This window comes from Kogia breviceps, chromosome 5 (genome assembly GCF_026419965.1).
Source record: "Kogia breviceps isolate mKogBre1 chromosome 5, mKogBre1 haplotype 1, whole genome shotgun sequence".
Lineage (NCBI taxonomy): Eukaryota > Metazoa > Chordata > Mammalia > Artiodactyla > Physeteridae > Kogia > Kogia breviceps.
In genome coordinates, this window is record NC_081314.1 from 45,366,543 (window position 1) to 45,389,802 (window position 23,260).

General features: G+C 44.3%; 1 pseudogene; it reads right to left on the minus strand.

The window, feature by feature from the left end:
* LOC131756799 (small ribosomal subunit protein uS2-like) overlaps positions 1-1,495 on the minus strand; it is a 36,030-nt pseudogene extending 34,535 nt beyond the window's left edge.
* Between the last annotated feature and the right edge of the window lie 21,765 nt (positions 1,496-23,260).

Genomic DNA, 23,260 nt, shown 5'->3' on the forward strand with positions numbered 1-23,260 from the left:
AGGAAAGTTTTATACCCTGCTGTATCCTTGGCATTTACACGAATTCTTGGCATATGGTAAGTGCTCAAAAAACAACCATCTAGGGGGCTTCCCTGGTGGCTCAGTGGTTGAGAATCCGCCTGCCGATGCAGGGGACATGGGTTCGTGCCCCGGTCTGGGAAGATCCCACATGCCGCGGAGCGGCTGGGCCTGTGAGCCGTGGCCTCTGAGCCTGCGCGTCCGGAGCCTGTGCTCCGCAAGGGGAGAGGCCACAACAGTGAGAGGCCCCCGTATCACAAAAACAAACAAACAAAACAAACAAAAAAAACCAACCGTCTAATGAATAAATGACATATGATTCCCAGTTTCTAGGTTGGAAGATAGATTCAATGGTGACACAAATAAGCAAAAACATGGGAGGGGGAATCAATTTATGGGCAGAAGTGCAGTGGCTTATTTGAGTCCTATTGGTTTACATGCCTGTAAATGAGATGTGGGTTTGGAGCTCAGGAAAAAGTTTGAAACCACTGGAAAAAGATGAAATTTCCCAGGAAAAAAGCACCAGAGCAAGAAGGGATAAGATCAAGAATGGACCTTCCCCTTACTCAGTCCGCTTGGGCTGCCATAACAAAATACCATAGATTGAGTGGTTTAGACAACAGAAGTTTATCTTCTCTCGGTTTTGAAGGTTTGAAGTCCAAGGTCAGGGTGCCAGCATGGTGGGGTTCTGGTGAGAGCTCTCTTCCTGGCTTGCAGATGGCTACATCCTGCCTGTGTCCTCACATGGCAGAGAGAGAGAGAGAGAGAGAGAAAGAGAGGGCTCCCTAGCATCTCTCCTTATAAACTCACCAAGCCCATCATGATGGCCCACCCTCAGGACCCCATCTAAACGTAATTACCTCCCAAAGACTTCATCTCTAAATACCATCACATTGGAGGTTAAGGCTTCAAAATGTGAATTTGGGGGTTGGGGGGGGACACAGTTGAGTCCGTGGCAGAGATTGTTAATGCCCTTTGAGAGAGCTGCTTCAGAAGAGGGGAGGTGGGCTTCCCTGGTGGCGCAGTGGTTGAGAGCCCGCCTGCCGACTTAGGGGACACGGTCTCGTGTCCCGGTCCGGGAAGATCCCACACGCCGCGGAGCGGCTGGGCCCGTGAGCCATGGCCTCTGAGCCTGCACGTCCGGAGCCTGTGCTCCGCAACAGGAGAGGCCACAACAGTGAGAGGCCCGCGTACCGCAAAAAAAAGAGGGAAGAAGCAGATGATAATGGTAGAAAGTGGATGGAAATAACTTACATTTTTAGCCCTTTGTGCCTGGAGTATAGTAAGACCTTAACAGACATTCCTTAAATGAATGTTTGGGGGGATTCTCTGAACCTGAATCTGCCCCTTCCTAACTTAAAATATTCAATACTTACACCTTATCTTGAGTTTCTCCTGCATCCTTCCACCAAATCCCTCTGGACTGACTTTTGCTGTAGATTTCACAGTTGTTCTGGTGAAAGCGCCCGATAACCATGCCCCAGTGGAGAGCACCAGCCCCCGACCCAGAAGCTGGCTTCACACTGGGAAGATCAAGGCTGAGACATGCTGTGCCGAATGTCTACAAGATCATGGCTGTGATCGTAGACCTCAGGGTCCAGAATGCTTTGGGAAGGCTATTCCTGGGCTTACAAGCTAAAAAACAAAGATTAACAGCTGAGCAGGTAAAATAAATGAGTAGAGCCAGCTGCAAGTAAGGCAGCTGAGAGTGGGGACGACTGGGGCGTGTCCACAGGTCTGCCTAAGGCGACCTTGACTCAGTTCCAGCCAACTAGTCCACGAAGAATTGTGGTCCAGAGCTGCCGGATATTTGTATCTTCCAAGAGAGGCCATCATCTCAGATTATTCTATAAAACTGCCCAATTTTTAATCTTGGCAACTAATTCAAATTAGTCATGGGGGTTCAACAGGGCACACCTGCAGGGCCATGAGACCCACACATCACAGGAGACTCTCAAGTTGCCTGCGGTGGCCCTGCCTTAGATCTTGCAAGAAGTAAATGAAAGATTCATGAAGAAAAGTTTTACTCCTACATTATAAGTCATAAAGTTAGAAACCTCATTAACCCCCAGGGTAAGATTTGGGTTGAGAATAAAAATAAAGTCTTATTAAATTCATGGAAACAGAAACAAATTTGAAGTTATGGAGGACACCCCGAGATATCAGGCACGTCCCTAACTGCTCAAGAAGGACAAGCAGGCTGTTGACGACACAGCCCGCCATGTCCCCATCGGAACAGACCCCGCGAGGAATGGCCCACAGGGCGATGATGTCGTGCACATCCTCTCTCTCATTAGGAGCAGTTGGGAGTAGTAGTGGGGGGAGCAGTCAGGAAAAACAGGACAGGATCAGCTTTCTCATTTATACAACAAAGGGGCTGAGCCTGAGATATTCTCTCCCGTCCCTTCTACTCTGCAATCTGCACAGAACGATGGGCTGACTTCATTGCTGCTCTCCTGCTCTGACACTGTGTTGTTTTCTGACAGGCAGGAAGCAGCTGTGCCTCCTAGACCTGATGAAAAGCTGTCACCACAGGCCTCAACAGTCAGCACACTGAACAAATGCCTTGGGGACAAAAAGGAAAAACAGTGTCAGAGATTCATCTTCATGACCAGTAAGTGAAGACTGGCCAAGGAGAAGGACAAGACTAGCAGGAATAATCTGGTATTTTTTGGTTTTCCACTCAGCATCCCTTCCCTTATTAGAAGGAAGGAGACAACTTAAGAAAAAGTCTTGCTCTGGGAGAGTAAATTACACTCATGTATCCATTCAGTCACTCACTCAACAAGCATTTATTGAGTCCTCCAGGCTCCAGGCCCTGTTGTGAGGCTGCGGGGGACCTCGGTGAAGACAGGCGCGCTCCTGCCCTCAGGAAGCTCACATGCTCCCAGGATGGGACAGAGCTCAGATAAGTAAGCATAATAAACCAAATTTAGGTAATACCGATTTTATTTTATTTTTTTTAAGATTTTTTGATGTGGACCATTTTTAAAGTCTTTATTGAATTTGCTACAATATTGCTTCTGTTTGGGGGTTTTTTGGCCACAAAGCACGTGGGATCTTAACTCCCCAACCAGGGATCAAACCCACACCCGCTGCACTGGAAGGTGAAATCTCAACCACTGGCCTGCCAGGGAAGTCCCAAGATTATATATTTTTAAAATTTATTATTATTTTTTATGAGCTATGTAAGAAGGCACCACGTGCTGTGATAAAGTAACTTCTGGAGTTGTGCAGAGGCCCCTTTAAAAATGATATAATGATATAAAATGATAGGCTGGAAGTTGGAGGAGGAGCAGGTGGCAGGAACGGCTCAGGGAAGGGTGTTATAGGAAGAGGACATAGAAGTCCAAAGAACTGAATCAGAAAGAGCTTAGCAAGTCCTAGAAACCATCAGAGGGCCCATTGGCCAGAGCCTGCTAACAAGAGGGTGAGTAAACTGAGTCTGAGATTACTGGAGAGGTGCTGGTACTCCGATAGCCACCATGAGGAGTTTGGATTTTGTTTCAAGAGCAGTGGGGAGCTGTTTTTAAGGGGATATAAGGAGGGGCTTGACATTATCTGAATTTTTTCAAAGATCCCTCTGGCTGCTGCATGGAGATTAGATTGCAGGAAAGCAGGAACCTCATTACAAAGCAGATAACAATCATCCAGGCCAGAGAGACGGCTATGGAGAGCAATGAATGGACTTGGCATACATCTTCGAGGCAGAACGGAGAGAACCATTGATGGGTTGGATGTAGGTGATGCAGGAAAGAGAGGAATAAAGGATGACCAATAGATATGTGACCTGAGACACAGACATTTGTGGGTACCATTTACCACAGTGGGGAAGGCTAGAGAAAAAGTGGGTTCAAAGAAGAAAAAATGGTTACATTAGTAAGTAAGTGACTGGGCTTGGGAAACACTGTCCTGGAAGATCTCACAATGTCCCACGTCACAGTGCTGATCATGCCACGGCCTTGCCTGAAACACACCAACAACTTCTCAATGCCGTTGAGACACATTGCAAAGTAGCAAGGAGTCTAAAATGCTTTATGGTTTGGGCTCAACTTTATTTCGACTTTATTTGCCAGCTTCCTCTGCTTCCACTTGCTACACACATTCTACCCTCTTTTCTTTCTTTTTTTTTTTAATTTTTAAAGATATTTATTGCTTAATATTTTTAGAAATAATTTTATGCACTCTATATTGTCTGTCCGTAATACATCTACTTGCGCTGCTTTAAGGCTTCAAGGCTTCAAGGCTTCCCATTATTATTAGGATAAATACCTGAACTCACACCATGGCCATAAAGCCCTGCCTGATCTGGTGCCTGCCAGCCTCTGCCTCTTTATCTTATATTCTTTTTTTTTTTAACATCTTTATTGGAGTATAATTGCTTTACAATGGTGTGTTAGTTTCTGCTGTATCACAAAGTGAATCAGCTATATGTATACATGTATCCCCATATCCCCTCCCTCTTGCGTCTCCCTCCCACCCTCCCTATCCCACCCCTCTAGGTGGTCACAAAGCACCTAGCTGATCTCCCTGTGCTATGCGGCTGCTTCCCACTAGCTATCGGTTTTACATTTTCTACCCTCTTTTCTTCATTATTATTTTTGCCATTCCACGTAATTTGCAGTTGCTTGAATATGCCTTTCTCTCCTCACACCTTTTAGCCTTTGAACTTATTGTTTGGTTTCCCTAGAATAGGCTTCCTTCTTCATTCACTTGCTGAACTCAACTCAGCTCAAAAGTGATACCTCTTCTAAGAAGCCTTCCTTGATTGCTCCAGGCGGACTTGTCTGTTTTCTAACTGGGCAACATAGTATTAATTTAGAACATAAGAACAGGGAGTCAGAGGGCCTGGGTTCAAATCTACCCAGCAGCTGGGAGTTCGTCAAGGTCAGGGACTACACCTGGATCAACTCCATACCCCCAAAGCTCCTGGGACAATCCTTGGCACAGAGTATGGAGTTGCCTGGTGAAGATCTGGTGAAGAGGTGTAAAAGACCTCACTGCTCATGCTAGGCTTCGAATCCTCAAACCAAGTTCTTAAATCTTCCTTCTAAACTGAGAGGATACACTTCAGAGACATCTATGTCTGCACTACTAAAGGGCTCCAAATGAGAAGTAGTTGCACTCATTTTCCTCCAGTGCTTTCTCTCCCCTGTGACCCTGTGACTTTTTTTTCCTCATCCCAGCCCTCCAGGCTCACCTCTGTAGAGCCAATCCTTACCCCAACTGCCAATACCCCAGCCCTCATCGGGAGTGGAGGAGGTCAAACAGTGGTCTGCAAGATTTCCAGATACACTTCAAGGATCATTTAAATTTCCCAGAACCTATTGACTGAAAATTAATTATTGAAAGCCTACTATGTGCCCACTACCAAGCTAAATGTCTTGGTGGATCAAAGTTCTATATTATGGGGTGTGAAACATTGTACAAATACTGGGATCTTTTAAGAAAAATAATATAAAGTGACAAATACAAGTTTAGGAACAGAGTCCGGAAAAGCATGGTAAAATTAGGGACCTTGAAGCTTAAACTTTATTAGCTTCACATAAATCTGCTTCTAGCTTAAGAGCTCTTAACCTATTTTGTGCCATTTGATAGCCTGGTAAAAGTATAGGTCTCTTCTATGTCTTTAAATACATAAAATAAAATACAGAGCATTACAAAAGAAACTATTTATATTGAAATACATCTGGGAAATACTTTCGAAAAACAAATTTGTGATGTAGTCATCTGTTTTTCTTTATTAGGGCATTAAACATCAAGATCTTGCAACAGGTCAAAGAACTAGTGCTTTCCTTTCTTTAGAAGAATTTGCCTACTGTGAGTTCAGTATCTACTTTGTCTCAGTAACCAGCACCCTCTTGGGTGCCTCGCACATGGGTGAGCTGAACACCCTCCAGTGTTCACAGCTGTGCCAGCCAGCTTATGGGTCCTTGTCTCTAGTAACCAGTAGTGGTGGCACCAGCTTGAAAGTTGGAGCCATAATCACATGCACCCCACATATATGTTCTCCATTTCTTCCTCATTCAACCACCCAAAAGATCTCATGTTAGTCTGGAGATTTGCACCACTGGAGGGGAGGCACAGGAAGAAAGAAAAACAGCAAGATTCACAGTCTGCAAATCTGGGTTCAACTAGTTAGGGCAACCACTCTGAATCAAATCTCCAAAATGTGCAGAAGGAAGGTTTCTGCCCTGCAGGGGTGTTCTGCATACGGGAAGGTATGTTAAAAGTACTTCGATAACAAAACATATCTGGGAAGAAGTTATATAATTTGACATCCTGAAAAAGGAAGAGAGAATATTGAATTTAGTGATGCTTCCAGCCATCCATTCTCTCAGTATTGTGAGAAGTGTTTTAACATTCATTTCGAAGTTTATTTAAATTGATGGTCTGACATAGTATGTGCTCTGTCCCAAGGCACATGATAGGGTAAAGCAGGGCTGGGTTCAAACTCAGGTCCCTGGGTTCTGAGTCCACTAGTTTTTCCATTCTGCTGGGTAGCTGGGTTTCAGGTCAGCTGGGAGCCAGTCTCCGTGCTCAGGGGGCCAGACCATAGTGTACAGTGAGTTTCCTCACATATTCCTCTACTTAGGTCACCCAAATTCTGGTTGTCCCCCTTTTCTTCATGGCTTCAGTACTCCTCAAGACCACAAACCCATCTGTTAAGACAGAGGAAACCTCTTCCTCTTCCTGAAGGCCTTGGCCCCTGGGGTGAGGTCCAGCTGTTAGTACAGCTGTTAGAACAGCACTTATTGCTTCATAGCAAGTCCCCTATGAAGGGGACTTCATAGGACCCTCACCAAGCAATTCATGCACACATTTAAAACGTCTTGAATACCTACAATGTGTTAGGCACTGTCCCAGGCCCTTTGTGGTGGGACAGATTTGACCCAGGTAGAGTCAGTCCCTGACCTTGAGAACCCCCCAGATGATGGAGTTAGGATTTGAACCCAGGCAGGTTATGAGTTTTATTTTTTTTAATTTTTATTTTATATTGAGTATAGTTGATTTACAACATTAGTGGTTGTGAATTTTATATGGAAAGTGTTCTCAGAGTTCACCAGATCCAATCCTCCCATTTTACAGATGAAAATGCTACTTCCATATTTACTAGGTGCCAGGCAGTATTCTAAGGACTTTAAAAATGTGAAATAGATACAAAGGAAAAAATGAAGGCAAGGAACTTTTAAGTAACTTGCCTAAGATCACATAGCCAGGAATAAATGGCAGAGATGGGCTTCAAACCCAGAGAATCCAGCTCCGGCATTCACACTCTCAACCTGCCTTACTGAGGGAGGAGTAGGATGCCGGCCCCTCTGCCGGGTTGCCAGCCCTTCCCCCCACACGTGTCCAGATGCTCCCCCAAGCATCTGGCAGGCCAGACCTGACCCAGTCTTGAGTCAGAGAGCAGAGATGCTATCAGTGACAACTCTGAGAACAAACAAGAGATGAGCTTGTTCTCAGCTATTTTTTTCCAGCCTTTAGTCGGCCTGGAGTGGTTAGTTTCCCAGCATTTCCAGTCATAGAGAAAAGCCCCCAAGACACAATGGAGATGGAGCAAACAGTGGCCCCCACCCACCCTTCCAGCTAAGCTTTCTCCACTCTTCTCTCCCAAATCCTGCAGCCTCCTTTGCCCTTGACCTGAATTTGAAAGGACAAATCATCAGTCTCCCATTAGGGCTGACATTTGAGTGGAGGAACATCAATAGATGTGTTGAGAGAGATCTGCTGATTGGATCCAGGCAGCTCATGAAATGTGGCATCAAAAGCCTCTCCGGGGGCTCCCAGGCAAAGTGCTCCAGCTGGCCCTGGGCAGAGCAGACCCGCAGAATCTAGACAGAGACCTCAAGCCTGCCAGCCCTGAGTCTTGACTGCAGAGACACTCTCTTCCCCACCCAGTACATTTTTGCAGCTCCTTCCTGCTGCCAGAGAAGAACAGACTGGTCTCCTCTGTGCTATTGTTTCCAGGTCCCAGGTATTGTCAGCATCAGCCCCTCTCATACCCCTGCAATGCAAGGCACCTGGTCTGGAAACACCCCAGACTCTGTGGCTGGTTTCAGGGTCTCACAATTGCTTTCAAGCCATCATTTGTCCCCTACTTATTGAGCATCTACTATGTGCCAGGCATTGTGTTCCATGCCAGAGATCAAGTAGTAAATAAGGCAAATATGATCCCTGCCTTTAAGGAACTTACAGTCCAGTGGGGACAAAGGCAATCACGACAAAGACTAACAAGTACAGGACAAGAGGAATGTAGCCATTGGCTGGGTGGTCAGGGAAGGCTTCCTGGAAGAAGAGATAACTAATCTAAGATCTGAAGAATTAGTGAGGCTTAACTAAGCAGAAGTAAGAGGAAGGAGAACTGGGTGGAAAAGTATTTGAGGTAGAGAAAGGAACATATGCAGAGGTCTTCATGAGAGGAAGCACTTGGCTTTCAAGAAACGAATGTTGTGAAGAAGTGAAGGGCAGAAAGGTCATGGAATGTGGAGAAAGGCTGGCCTGATTACAAAGGGCTATAGACCAAGGTAGAAGTTAGATTTATGAAGATAATCAAGGCCATTATTGGGTTTTATGTAAGCAAGAGTGTGTCTGGTTGACCACTCATCATTCCTCTGGCCATGATTTAAGCAACATGACCCTTCAAGCTCCTATGTCAGTTCCACAGAAGGGCTGTCCTTGAGCATCTAGCTTTGCACAAGGAGGAGGTTCAGAGCTCTGGCTTGAGTGAAGGTTGGACATTTTGACTGAGCTCGGCTGTGACTGAGAAGCTATGAGACCTGGCTGGGCTGAATCCTAAAGAGGGATTCAAAGATCTCAGTCAGCCACAGCTCTTGGAAAACTAAAGCCTCCCAACTTATAGTCAAAGGGTAGAAGCTCTTCCCTGAAACCAGTTCCACAAGGTCAGGGAATCCCTTGAAACAGTGAACACCAGAGGGAACCAAAGCCAGGCCTTTGAGGAAGAGGTTTGAGGAGAATGTGGGCGTTTCTCATAAAATGGTAAACCAGAACTTTCATTTTCTCTTGGCCTCAGGCAGGTATGAATTGCAAAACCAAAATATTGAGCCTTTTCACCAGAAACGGCGCAACTCTCAAAACAAACCACCCTGACAGGAGTCTCATTACTCAGCTCTAAGGGTTTAAAAACCCCACAGGGCTTAGCAGCAACGCTGAGAGAAGTGAGAGAAAGGGAGACCTGTGAGCTCATGGGGTGAGAGTGGGATCCTCTGCAAGGGCAGGACCCGCACCCACCTGAGAAACCAAAATAAAGAAGAGGCACCAACACGGAGTGCGTTGGAAGACAGCTGGTCACCTCCAAAAGAGGGAAATGAAAAATCCCACAAATGTGAGTGGAACCAGGGTGAGAGGAATTTTCTCCTGCTGTTCAGGAAGGAGGGTTTCACGAGGCAGGTCTCCAAGACAGAAAGCAATGATTCATGCGCACAACGCTCTGTGTCTGCCTGGGCTCCATCCTCAGAAGACCCTCAGGAAGAAATGAGGTCCCTAGTGCTCAAAAGTTCCCATCAGTCTTTTCTCTTAAAAGGCCATTGGGAAAAGCCTGACGAAAACGCGACAAATGTAAATATTAACCATGTGCTGAGTGAAGAGAACTTCTCAAGCAAGATACTAGCCGCTATTTTTACAGATGTGTATAAAATAAATATCGCCCCCTGGAAACACGTCTTCCTATCTCTAACACCACATCTCAAGTGGTGCTTGAGGTCCACCCAGGCTCTGGGCTCTGAGAGGAGAGTGTTTCTTGACGCAGGTGAGACTCGCATGGAACAGCTTTGAGTAAGTCTGGCTTCTAAATAAGTTTGGAAACCGAGGGACTCCTTGGTGATCAATGAAAATGATAAATGGGCTGGAAAAGTGACCATTATGTGGGAAGGCTACAGAAATCGAGGTCTGTTTTTAGTCTGAAGAAATAGGTTGAAGAAGAAAAGCCTGGGGGAACCGGTGGGGCTTGGGGAGCGGAGCACTTGATAACAGTCATTAGATGTATTAAAAGCTATGTGTAAGATGTGAGTAAGGTCTTTTCAAATGCAGTAGGGAAAAATGAGAAAATGCATTTAACTAGCCACTCAGTCCTCTAACCCAGCTTGCATACTCCCTTCCCCCAATTACTATCCTCTGCTCCAAAAGCTATTTAGAGAACCTGGGAGTTTGTTTGCGTTTCAAGACCACATATACTATTCACTTGTCCTACGGCTTTATCTCTGCAGCTATCATTTTTCAAAATAGCTGCCAAACAACTATGGACCACTGTTTGACAGAATATGAGATCATTAGTAAAATACAAGATTTCATATGAGTAAGCACACTATCTCAGCTACCACTTCTGTCCTTAAAAGTCCCCTCCTTACCCACGGCCAAAGTCATAGGCGCCTTATAAAAATAATGATAAAGAAGCTTTAAAGATTTCAAGAACTCTTGGCTTCTCTCACATTTGGATTCAAGCCCTCTCACTTTAGTCTGGTTTCCTAAGATACCATTCTGTTGCCGCAAACCTGGAGTCTCCACAGGGCTTCTGGATGGATGACTCAGTTGTCCTGAAACATTGGTTTTGTTTTTTGTTTCAGCCCAATTTCATTTACCGTCTCATCTTCGGTTTCGTAGTTTACAGTCTATGGGCAAATCCCACCCAACGTTATTGGTCAGCTCCACGGCTCAGCTCCCTGAGGAAGGCTCCTATTCTCTAGGGGGAGGAGCCTACAAGTCCCGTCAGCTGGAAGGTTAACATAAACTCAGGAAGACCCAGCCAACATCTCACAAATGGCATTCTTTGGAACAAGCGATGTTAGTGGATTACACTAACATCAGGATTGCAGTCAGATAAGTGGGGAGAGTGCTGGGCTTAAGTTTATTACTCTATCCCAGTGCCTAGAACAGTATCCGACACACAATAAATATGCAAGAGTTGTTGATTGAATATGTGAATTAAATACCTATTGATAGGACTTCTCAAAAGCTTTAAAGTGCTGGTGTGCATTATAAACCTCCAGGAGGGTGATAATTTGCTCAAAACTTCCTCAAGGGATCCCTCTCTTATTTTTCACCAAATACCAATTAACATCTCATGGGACACAATTATACTGAGGAACTCAGTTTGGGAAATGCTGACCTAGTTTCTTTTTCCCCTCCAATGTGATTTATCTGCTGTTTTAGCCAGTCATATCTTTGAAGCCAAAGCTACCTAAAAATAAATAACTATTTTTTATAATGCATATTCTCCTCCAAACTGCAAAAGAGAGTTTCCTAGCTGTGGAATCCGTTTTTTATGTAGTTCCCCAAAGGAGCAGCACAGGAGAGAATGACTGGCCTTTTAGAGGAGCCATATGCATTAAAGATCTTGAGTGACTGGTTGAATCCCAAGAAATAGAGGCTACTTGGTGATTTGCTGTTGTTATTTTCTGGCCCAAAATACCTGATTCAAATAAACTTAGGTAAAGTTTTAATATCGGTATGGTTTTCACTCAGTAGCTTTAAATTAAAGGTCATTTTTCCTAGAAATTTGAGTGCCAGATAGCATTTAATGTAGCTGTGCCTCAGTTTCTCCTGCTTCATGAGACATCCTCCTCCTCCTGCCTTCTATGGATGCTAAGAAAATGCCTGAGTCACCCATAAACTCAACAACAAAAAAAAACAACCAATCCAATTAAAAAATAGGCAGTGGATCTGAATAGATTTTTTTTTTCAAAGAAGACATACCAATGGCCAACGGGCACATGAAAAGATGTTCAACGTCACTAATTATTAGGGAAACGCAAACCAATACCACAATGAGATATCACTTCACACCTGTTAGAATGGCTATCACTGAAAAGACAAGAAATAAAACGTTAGAGAGGATGTGGAGAAAAGGGAAGCCTCATCTATGGTTGACAGGACTGAAAATCGGTGCAGCCACTATAGAAAACAGATCTCTTGGGGCTTCCCTGGTGGCGCAGTGGTTGAGAATCCGCCTGCCGATGCAGGGGACGCGGGTTCGCGTCCCGGTCCGGGAAGATCCCACGTGCCGCGGAGCAACTAAGCCCGTGAGCCATGGCCGCTGGGCCTGCGTGTCCGGAGCCTGTGCTCCGCAACGGGAGAGGCCACAACAGTGAGAGGCCCGCATACCGCAAAAAAAAAAAAAAAAAAAAAAAAAAAAAAAAAAAAAAAAAAGAAAACAGATCTCTCAAAAAATTAAAACAGAACTATCATATGACCTGGCTATTCCACTTCTGGGTGTTTATCCGGAGAACAAGAAAACATTAATTTAAAAAGATATGTACACTCCTATGTTCATTGCAGCATTATTTACAGTAGCCAAATATGGAAACAACTTAAGTGTCCATCAATGGATAAATGAATAAAGAAGATGTAGTATACATACACAGTGGACTATTACTTAGCCATAAAAAAGAATGAAATCCTGCCATTTGCAGCAACATGGATGGACCTTGAAGGTACGCTAAGTGAAATAAGTCAGAGAGAGACAAATACCGTATGATTTCACTCATATGTGGAACCTAAAAACAAAACAAAAAAAAGAACAAACAAGACAAAAACCCATAGATCAGAGATCAGATTAGTGGTTACCAGAGGGGAAGGGGATTGGGAGTAGGTGAAATGGATAAAAGGGGTCAACTGCTTGATGACAGATGGTAACTAGACTTGTGGTCTAGTGTGGGAATCACTTTTTAGTGTATACAGATGTCAAAATATAATGCTGTACACCTGAAAAGATATATATATTTAAATACCTGAGCCAATAGATGTAAAGAATCTACAACTTTTCATACATCTGTGCTTGTGTGTATTCACAATTAATTATAACATTTTATCTGCCATGCAATTATTTTTCAGGAGCAGACAGAAAATATGAAGTTGGAACAGTCTCAGAGTGGCCAAAAGAAATATCTATTTCATGGTTTTGCCCTGAAGTTTATACACCTTCCTCACTGTAATGATTCTCATATTTTCACTCAGAGCCAACTTTTCTTTTTTTTTAATCACTTGGACAACTTCTCAATTTTAAAAAATTAAAAGAAATTTTAAACATTGTAATACAATTTGTAAAGGATACATTTCATTTACAGTTATTATAAAATATTGGCTTTATTCCCCATGTTGTACAATAATATATCCTTGAGTCTATCTTACACCCAATAGTTTGTACCTCCCACTTCCCCACCCCTATATGCCCCCACCCCACTGACTACAACTAGTTTGTTCTCTATATCTGTGAGTCTGCTTCTTTTTTGGTTATATTCACTAATTTGCTGTATTTTTCAGATTCCACATATAAGTGATATCATACAGTATTTGTCTTTCTCTGTCTGACTGATTTCACTTAGCATAATGCCCTCCAAGTCCATCCACATTGCTGCAAATAGCAAAATTTCATTCTTTTTTATGAGAGCTAACTTATTTTTATCTCACACATAATGCTAACAAGTTTAAGAACTAGTTTGAAACTTTAAGAACAAACTTAAGTTTCTGAGAATTAAAAAAAAAAAAAAAAGCCTGGGGCTCTTCAGCGTGCTGGACAAATGACCTTACTGCAGTGATCTGTTTAACCCCTTGTCCTGGCATCCCTTTCATTTTGATGGCTGTGTGCTCTATCTCTTTACATCTGTAAGTCTGGCTGATGTCTCACATCCGGAAGCAATCCTCCTCGGGAGGCACAGGAAGAACAAGGAGCCACCAGTTCCTCGGTGGCTCAGCATCACACTGGTTTTAGAGCCCTGCTCTGACAGTAGTACCCCAGCTGTCCATCACTGAGTTCTGCCATGTTCTGAAGATATATCCCTGCCTTATACCAGTCTGGTTCCCGATGAAGTCAGTTTTGGGCCAGTCTACTTTAGGACACTCTAATTTGAAGGCTGATATTTTTTTCCTTTAAGAATGATGACTTGGACTTCCCTGGTGGCTCAGTGGTTGAGAATCCGCCTGCCGATGCAGGGGACACGGGTTCGTGCCCCGGTCCAGGAAGATCCCATATGCCGTGGAGCGGCTGGGCCCGTGAGCCATGGCCGCTGAGCCTGCGCTCCACAATGGGAGAGGCCACAACGGTGAGAGGCCCGTGTACCACAAAAAAAAAAAAAAAAAAAAAAAAAGAATGATGACTCCATTTTTCAAAAACAAAAAGTAGGACAAAATCTGATAACAAATAATTTTCTGACTTGTGTCTCACATTTAGTGGCACATTTAATACATTATCATTATTGAAGCAAAATCCAAAGATAGAAATAAATTCAGCTATTTACATCTATATGTAATCAGCAATACAATTATTAAACATTAGAAATTGGAATTTTCTTTGAAATCAGGGTTACATGGGCAACTTTGTTCCAGATACCTGTAGGTAGACATATTTGCTTCTTGAATTAACTTTATTTCTCTCTGCTATGGGAATATTTCTACATATAAAAACAGGCTCAAGCATTTTAGTTTCTATGGCACTAGGAAAAAATGAAACCTGTTTTCTTTATGAAAAGAAAAAGGAGCCCATTTCTATGCGTGTAGGCATATGTGTCTCTCTCTGGCTTCCTGGCCAAGTCAAACAGGTTGGTTCAGCGCAGAGGCCTTTTATAGTGTGGCGATCTGGGCTGCACGTGTCTCATCTGTAAAAATAAAGCACAGAACGAGGGTTTCTGTCAGTTTCAAATGCGATGATATGCATGCTAGTGCTTTGAGAGGGGCTATAAAAATACAAGGCATATTATTACCAGTGGGGTAGAGATTCCAGCCAGGTATCACAGTAAATGTGGTCAAGAGATGGGGGAAAAGACTCTCAGGAAGCCCCTGAAGGCCTTGCCCGCCTACTCCTTAAGCTGCAGAAAGGCCTCCACCCTGACCCTGGCAGGATGAGAGAGAGAGACTCAACCTCTTTTTCTGCTTCTTGTGGTCCTAGAACTCTGCTCCCTTCTGACCACCCTCTGCGGAGAGAAAGTAAAGTAAAATAGATGGTAATAGAAGAAAGCGATGTGTACGCATTCTCATGAGCCTGGCCATGTTAATACCAATCCTTTCCTGGGACAACTGCTTCATTCCTGTAAGTCTGGCTGACCTCTCAACTCTGAAACAATCCACCTTGGGAAGGATGGGGCAGGATAAGGAGCTTCTATATTCCTGCATATATTCCTCCTTAAAAAAAAGTATTTATACATAAGATATATACATATATAATATATATATAACGTGTATAAGATATAGATATAAACATATAAAATCTGGAATTTGTATTGGTATCCAGCCAGTCCTTTCTCTGGAATCATGGACTTTCATTAGAATCACTGTCCTTCTATCAGAGGTCCCCAACCCCGGGCCACAGCCCAGGATCAGCCCTCCTGTGATACAGGGCAGAGCTGTAAATATTGAAGAATGGATCTAAAAGTAAAAACGCCCAAGACTGGCCCAGGTATTAACAGTTAAAATGTGAAAAGTGGTCTTCCAGTAGCTGGAGCTAATGGGCTTCAGAAGGCAAATCACTGGGTAAATAAAGGCTTGTTCTCAAACTCTCTGGTCACTCTAAAAAGGGGGAAATCCTCTTTTTTGGTTGAAGGAATTCGTAAGTAAAATACTTCATTCTACAGGTAGCAAAACCATGGTATTTTTACTCAAGAGAGGTTGAAAATATAAACAGAGTTATACACTTAGGTAAATTAATTCCATAAAAATGCATTTAACACCTATGATGTTCAAGTTGCAAAGGCAGAGATTCCTAAATGATGTGGTCATGGCATTCTGGAGTGCTATAAGCCAGGGGTCCCCAACCCCCAGGCCGCAGACTGGTACCCGTCCTCAGCCTGTTAGGAACTGGCCCGCACAGCAGGAGGTGAGCAGCGGGCAAGCCAGCAAATCTTCATCTGCCGCTCCCCATAGCTCCCCATGGCTCCCCACCACTCCCCACCACTCCCCGTGGCTCCCCACCACTCCCCATCGCTCCCCACCACTCCCCACGGCTCCCCATGGCTCCCCGTGGCTCCCCGTGGCTCCCCATCACTCCCCGTGGCTCCCCATCACTCCCCAGTGCTCCCCATGGCTCCCCAGCACTCCCCATCACTCACATTACCACATGAACCACCACCACCACCCCCACCGCCTGCCATAGAAAAGTTGTCTTCCACGAAACTGGTCCCTGGTGCCAAAAAGGTTGGGGACTGCCACTTCTATAGCTCCTTTGATGTCTTTCTATTGATGGGCCAACCTAAGTATATAACTAGTTATCTACCAGGACAGTGTACATTGAAACAACATAGCCAGCTTGCAGCAACTTTTCCAGCCGTAGAGCATCTTAGGTCAAGACTAGCTTTCTTAGTGTTTCCCTGTGGACAAAACTTACTGCAAATGATAAACTCTCTCTCTCTGGATTGTATATCTGTTCCCCTATGTTTGTGCACTGCTCTATACCTGAGTACATGTTCTTTAATCACGCTTTCATTCATTCATCAAGGATGTATTAATCTTCTTCAATGAGTCAGATTTGCCTAAAATGCCTTTTTTAAAAACAAAGACGCTTTGCCTTCTCTCCTCCAGAGCCAGGCCACATACCACCTCCTCGGGGCCACCTTATTTGTGAAGAAATGCTCACTGCATTTATCACACTATATTTCACCTGCTCACTGCCTGCCTCTCTCACCAGGCCATGAGTATCTTCAAGTCAGAACCCAATCCTGATCATTTTTTAGTTCCTAGTTCCACATACTGGCACATAGGAGACAGTTAATAAACATTTGTTCACTTGAATTCTATGTGACAGATTCAGGGTCAGGCATGGCAATAAAAAGATGATTAAGACAAAGACCTGGGGACTTTCCTGGTGGCACAGTGGTTAAGAATCCACCTGCCAAAGCAGGGGACACAGGTTCAATTCCTGGTCCAGGAAAATCCCACATGCTACGGAGCAACTAAGCCCATGCACCACAACTACTGAGCCTGCACTCTAGAGCCCATGTGTCGCAACTACTGAGCCTGCATGCTGCAACTACTGAAGCCCACGTGCCTAGAGCCCGTGCCCCACAAGAGAAGCCACAGCAATGAGAAGCTTGCGCACTGCAACGAAGACCCAACGCAGACAAAAAAAAAACAAAAGATACAAGGAACTTTCGTCAAGGAGCTCACAGCCATCCCCTCCTAGTTCACCTTACATAAGCCTGGGAAGTATCCATGCCCTTTCTTCTTTTCCTTGTTCTTTCTAGTCCTGCATTAAATATTAAGCAAAATAAGCACATGCTTACTTGTTCAAGGGGAAGGGGCACCTTGGCATTTTCCCCTACCTCAGGCCCTTAACTTTTGCTGCTACTCTAGATAGACCTGAGTGGAATTTTTAAAAAATTGTCATTATCCGCTTATGTTCGATTCTAATCAGCATTGTTAAAAACAATTTTCTTTGACACACTGACTAAATTTTAAGTTTGATTTGAAGGTGTCATCAGATATCTCATTTGTTTCCACCTCATGGTGTGAGAGTTTCACTTCCATTCAGTGTAAACACAAGGGCTGGGTCTGACTAGCATTTAACTCATCAGCTGATTTGTGTAACAGACCTGTATTTGAAGTGATGGACCAGCCAAGGAGGCAGCATTGTTGGTCTGTGTTTAGGGCATCAATTGACCTTAATCTAGCCCTGCTCCTTCCATTACTTGTTAGCAACTGTGGTGAAAGGCTTGTTGTGGCAACATGAAACATCTGGATAAAAAGAGGCACCTTGGCTATCAAGTCCAATCTGGCCCTGGTCTAACTGCTCAGTCTTTTTTCTTACATGTACCCACCCCTGTGCTCCATTCCACTTCCACTGGGACCCTCAGTTTCTCCCCAAATCACTCCCCTCCACAATTTGGACTTCTTCCCCATCCTATTCTCTCATCTAGAGTTTATCTCTAGGAGGACCCAGCTTCAGTCTGGCCTCCTCCACGGGGCCTGTTTGGAAAATGCCCAGAACTCATAACACATCATGGCAAGTAATAGGCATGGAGCATCCTTATCCAATGTCCCATGAGCTCTTGTGTGTCAGTTTTGAATGTTCACTTATAAATATTTTTTAACTCTCAATTAGCAAGCTCCTGGAGGTCTGAGTTTGTGTTTTTCGGTCCAGGGTAATGTGAACAGTAGGTGCACAATAAATGTCTTGTATTAAATACTTCCCAGATTTCAGTTGTTCATGGGACCCCCATCTCTCCCCATTCTCCCCTTTCCCAAATCACAGATCATGGTTGTCACTCTTTAATCCAAATTTGGGCACATTTAAGAGTCTTGTCTGCATCTCTCCCTTAAGGGAGGACATCCCCACGAAAATTCAAATAAACATAGTTATGGGAAGTTTGAACCTGACACCCTCATTTATGTGTCCTCCTGAAGAGCAGTGGAGAGTTTCACTTCCTTATTGTAGTAAAGTTCTCTCCTGTCTTTCAACAAGTGAAGGAGGTCTCCTGGGAGGGATTAAGCAGGATCTAAACAAGGAAATCTCAATATGTCAAGTACCTACCATCAGCAGAACTGTCTCCTGGAGCCATGGGCAGGGACTACTGACCTGAGCAAGGTGGGCAAGGTGACAGGTTTGGAGTTGAGCAGGATGGCAGCACTAGTAACGTCAGCTGCCACTCTGCATCTGCCATAAGCTAGGTATTCTGTGAAGAAGGTGACAGGCACACTATCCTTTAATCCTCACAACACTCCCATGAAAGCAGGATTATTTGCCCCCATTTAACAGATGAACAAACTGGGGATCTGTCTATTGAACAGCATGCCTGAATTTCAGCATCAGCCCAGCCACTACACCACACTGAGTGGGGTTTTCTAATAACTACTTAGGTTCAAGTCCAAGAGATAAAAATGTTAAACTTGAGCTGAGTATTCTTTATGAGCATGAACCGATTCTGAAGTTGAGGCTTCTAAAATGGCTCCAAATATAATTTGAAGAAATTTCCAAGTGTTTAGACTTATTGGGTCCAGAAAGCTCTGAGGATTATAGAAAAAAGGTTGTTATATGACGCGGCAAGACCAGCTGCCCACTCTAGCCAGTCTTGAAAGCTTCACTAAACACAGGCAAAAATATAAACTCACCCGACTGCACAAGAGCAGAATGGTGCTGCGGGTGACCATTCCTGACCCAGCTAGGGATCCCACCTTGACCTCTAATTGCCTTTATTGTAGATGTGATGGGCAGGGCCAAAGATATGACAATAGCCGTTGATTACAAGTCACTCAGCTGCTGGGAGGGAATGATTCAAGGGTTTTAGTGCAGTGTTCTGGAGCTGAGCTTTTAAAATGCGTTGGTTGTGGTACATGTCTCTTTTTGAAGTATGGTTTTCTCAGGGTATATGCTCAGTAGTGGGATTGCTGGGTCATATGGTAGTCCTATTTTTAGTTTTTTGAAGATCAGCTCAGTGCTTTGTGACCACCTAGAGGGGTGTGATAGGGAGGGTGGGAGGGAGGCTCAAGAGGGAGGGGATGTGGGGATATATGTATACATATAGCTGATTCACTTTGTTATACAGCAGAAACAAACTCAACATTATAATGCAATTATACTCCAATAAAGATGTAAAATGCATTGGTTATCTGTTAAATCATTGTAGTGGGTAGTTACCAGCATGAGAGAGAGACAAATGGGGGTGGGGGAGGAAGAAGGAAAGAAAAAGAAAGAAAGAAAGAAAGAAAGAAAGAAAGAAAGAAAGAAAGAAAGAAAGAAAGAAAGAAAGAAAGAAAGAAAGAAAGAAAGAATGAAAGGTGGAGGGAGAGGGGAAGGGGATGGGGAAGGGAAAAAAGAGAGAAAATGGAGTGCATTTCACACAGTTTAAGTATTGTTTTGTTAGAAATCATTTTTTAAATATATAGGTTTACTGGAACATGATGTAGAAATCATAGTCTAAAAACACATGAGAAACACTGACTTTGATCCTTGAAGTAAAAAGTTTCTTCAAAATACAGACTATTGAACTTCCACAATGACTGGACTAAATGGAAACCCTTCCAAAGTTTTCCTTCCTTCCCACCTAGCTTAGCTCGCTGGAGACGTTTGAGAACACTTCACGTTTGTTTAACATGTCCACAAGATTCCCTCCCTATCCTCCATCCTTGGGAGCTAAGAAAACACATGAGTGACTATTTCCAGAACGCTTTTTCCTAGCCACCTAAAAAGATTTCAAATTGTCTTAAGTTTCTGAGCATTTCTTGGGCTGGGCACTGAGTGGAGGATGCAGACCCCCAGAGAGCCCAGGCTGAGTGAGTGACCCCACTCTGCTCCCATCTCATCTCTTCCTTTGTCTCTCACCAAATTGGGATGCCTTGTGCTTAGAACTATTTACTGTCTCTGCATACCCACAATTCAGTGCGCTGTATGCAATAGGCACTCCGTAAATGTTTGGTGAACAAAAAAAAAAAGAGAGAGAGTGAATCTGCTATCAGTAAAGATCAGCTAGGCGAAGTACATTTAGCTTTGTTAAGGCCTTTCACTGACCAAGAGGTTAATGAAATTTGCTTGCATAGTCAGCGTCTGGCTTTGAAACCAATTAAAATTCATCTTCCTCTGATTAACGGGGTTAAGTGAAGGTCTCCAAATTACAGTAAAGGATCTAGGAGATGCGTGTTCCCATCTCATAAATGGTGGCCCCAGAGAGCATTGCCAGGAGACCAGTTATTTGCCTAAGAAAGCAAATAAATAATACCTGGAAGAGGGAAAATGCTTCTGCGTTTGGGATACAGACAGGTGAACAAAGGAGAGAGGGGAAAAGGCAGACTCAGCCTCACAGGGAGAACCCTGGTGGATCAGAAATTCACCCAGAGGCCAGAGAAGATGCTGGGTGCCACACTGGAAACCAGTGAGGACTGGTGGGGAGAGACATTTCTGGGTGCCACACCCTTGATGCCTCTTAGTTGTCCCCCCAGACTTTGCCCCAAGGGAGTTTAATGTCAGTCCTTGAGATAGAGGGCTATTAAACATCAGACCTTACAGCACCCTTTCTGGGCTAATTCAGGAGCTGTGTCACTAGGGGGGAGCGACTGTCCCCCACCTCAGTCCACACAGGGTGAAATCCCAACAGTGATGGCATCACAGAGATTGCCTCAGGGTGAGAGACCATGGCTGCAGAGGCTCCTGGTCAGACTCCCAGCATGACAGTGTGAAGCCTACGCCCATAGCAGAAATACTCTGAAAGGCATCACGGAGAACTATGGAGTCGCTCAGAGACTGAGGAAAGGAGAATCCTGTGTGTTCTGGCCCAGGCTGTTGGGTAGCTGCTCAGCGCTAAAGTTAGCTTCCCTTTCTGTCACCATTATTAACAAACCCTTCATCTGACCCTTCTCAGCTGATGTGGCTTGGCAGAAAATAGGGCTACACGGCACTGTGGAAAATCCTTCAGCATCAATCAGCCTTTTTCCAAAGAATTCAGATCTGCCAACCCAACTCTGGGGAGCTCATTCATGTCCAGGAAATGTGCTAGTGAGTCAGGCCCTGGGAGCCTAATTTCATTATTAAAGAAGGTTCCTATCCTATGAGGAACTACAGATCTGGACTCTGTCTCTCTCAGCGTATTCTAAATTTAGGATACGGGGTTCCATTGTGCAAAGCACACTTCTCTACGAAGCCGCAGAAATCCCTTCTGAAATCACAGCCAGGCAATACTCTTTTGTTTCTATTCCATTATCACATCAATTCACTGACAACATGTACCAAAACATCTAGGAAATTTTCAAGCTTTGTACAACTGTTGAAGGGACCTATACAGAGGAATACTGTCATTGACTCACGGTTTCCAGTAAGAGGGGGAAAAAACAGCCTCCTTATTTCTTAAGAAAAATCTATCCATTGAAACATCATCCACTTGTTTTGTTAAAGACCTTGGGTGCTCACATGCCCTATAAGCTCTTGAGGTGGAGACAGTGTGTCCTCATGTTAAAGGAGAGACAAAACATTGGTGGGATGAGGGGTGTCTCATGTTTTTAAGATTTAAATTTCTACATTGCACGTTCGGTTGGAAAGCTACCAAAACCAGCTGTAACAATAATAGCTGTTGTTTATTCTGTATTTACCATATGCCAAACACTTTCTATGCAGTGTCTTATTTAATCCTCAAAACAACCCAATGAGTAGAGCTGACATTCAGCCTGTGTGCAACAGTAGGTTTATAAGCTACTGAAATATTTCCTTACTGGTTGGTAAAATATTCACTGCCCTGGGACCCCTGTATGGCAGCTCCCACCCTCCCCATGTACACAGCATGCTGTCTGTCCTTACTCTCCTCTAGGGACCTCCAGGACTGTTGTTCTCTAGCCTAAAGTGTTAATGCTGGGGACTTGTGATTGGGCAGTGTCTAGGCTGTACTCCTGATTAAATATTTTCAGTGTCTCCCCTGCCTTATGAGTTACATATGGTTATCCTCGTTTGCAGATGAAGATTGGGAAGCTTTAGACAGTATGGCAGACTCTCTTTTCCAAAATTAGCTCCAACAATATTTCCAAGCATACATGCTCTTCAAGAACCTTTTCACTTCCCCATCAAGAGTTGGTATCTATCTCCCCTCCCCTAGAAACTGGGTGGGCCTGTGTGGCTGTCTGAATGAACAGAACATGGCAGAAGCGACGCTGAGTGACTTTTAGGGCTAGGTCAGCAAAGGTGATCCAGTTTCCACTTGGCTTTCTCCGGACACTCACTGGAGAAATACAACCACCGTGGAGAAGAAGCCCTGGCCACATGGAGAGGCTGTGTGCAGGCGCTCTGGCTGACAGTCTTGGCTGAGGTCCCAGCTGACAGCCAGCCTCAATAGCTTGATGTGTGAGTGAGGGAGACGTCAGGTGATTTCAGCCCCCAGCCTGTGAGTTTCCAGCTAAGGCCCCAGACATCAGGGAGCAGAGACCAACTGTCCTGCTGTGCCCTGTCTAAATGTCTGACCTAAAATGTATGAGTATGCCAAGTGGGAGGAATTTGTTACATGGCACTACATGATCCTAACAGAGAGATTGAACAATTTGCCCAAGGTCACACAGCTAGTAAGTGGTGAAGCCAGGATTTCTACCGCCAATCACCTGACTTTGAAAGCTGGCATTCTTAACCACCAGGTGACACAGATCCTGTGGCCACAACACCAAGAGGCAACATGGTAGGGCAAAGATGCCAGCTGGACAATCTTTCAGTGGATGCATGGAGTTGAAGGATGGGCCAAGCTCTTTTTATCCTGTGGCTCTGTGGTTCCCATTTCCAACATCATCTCCCAATCCAAGATGGCAGCTCCAATTCTCGCCGTCACATCTGCATTCC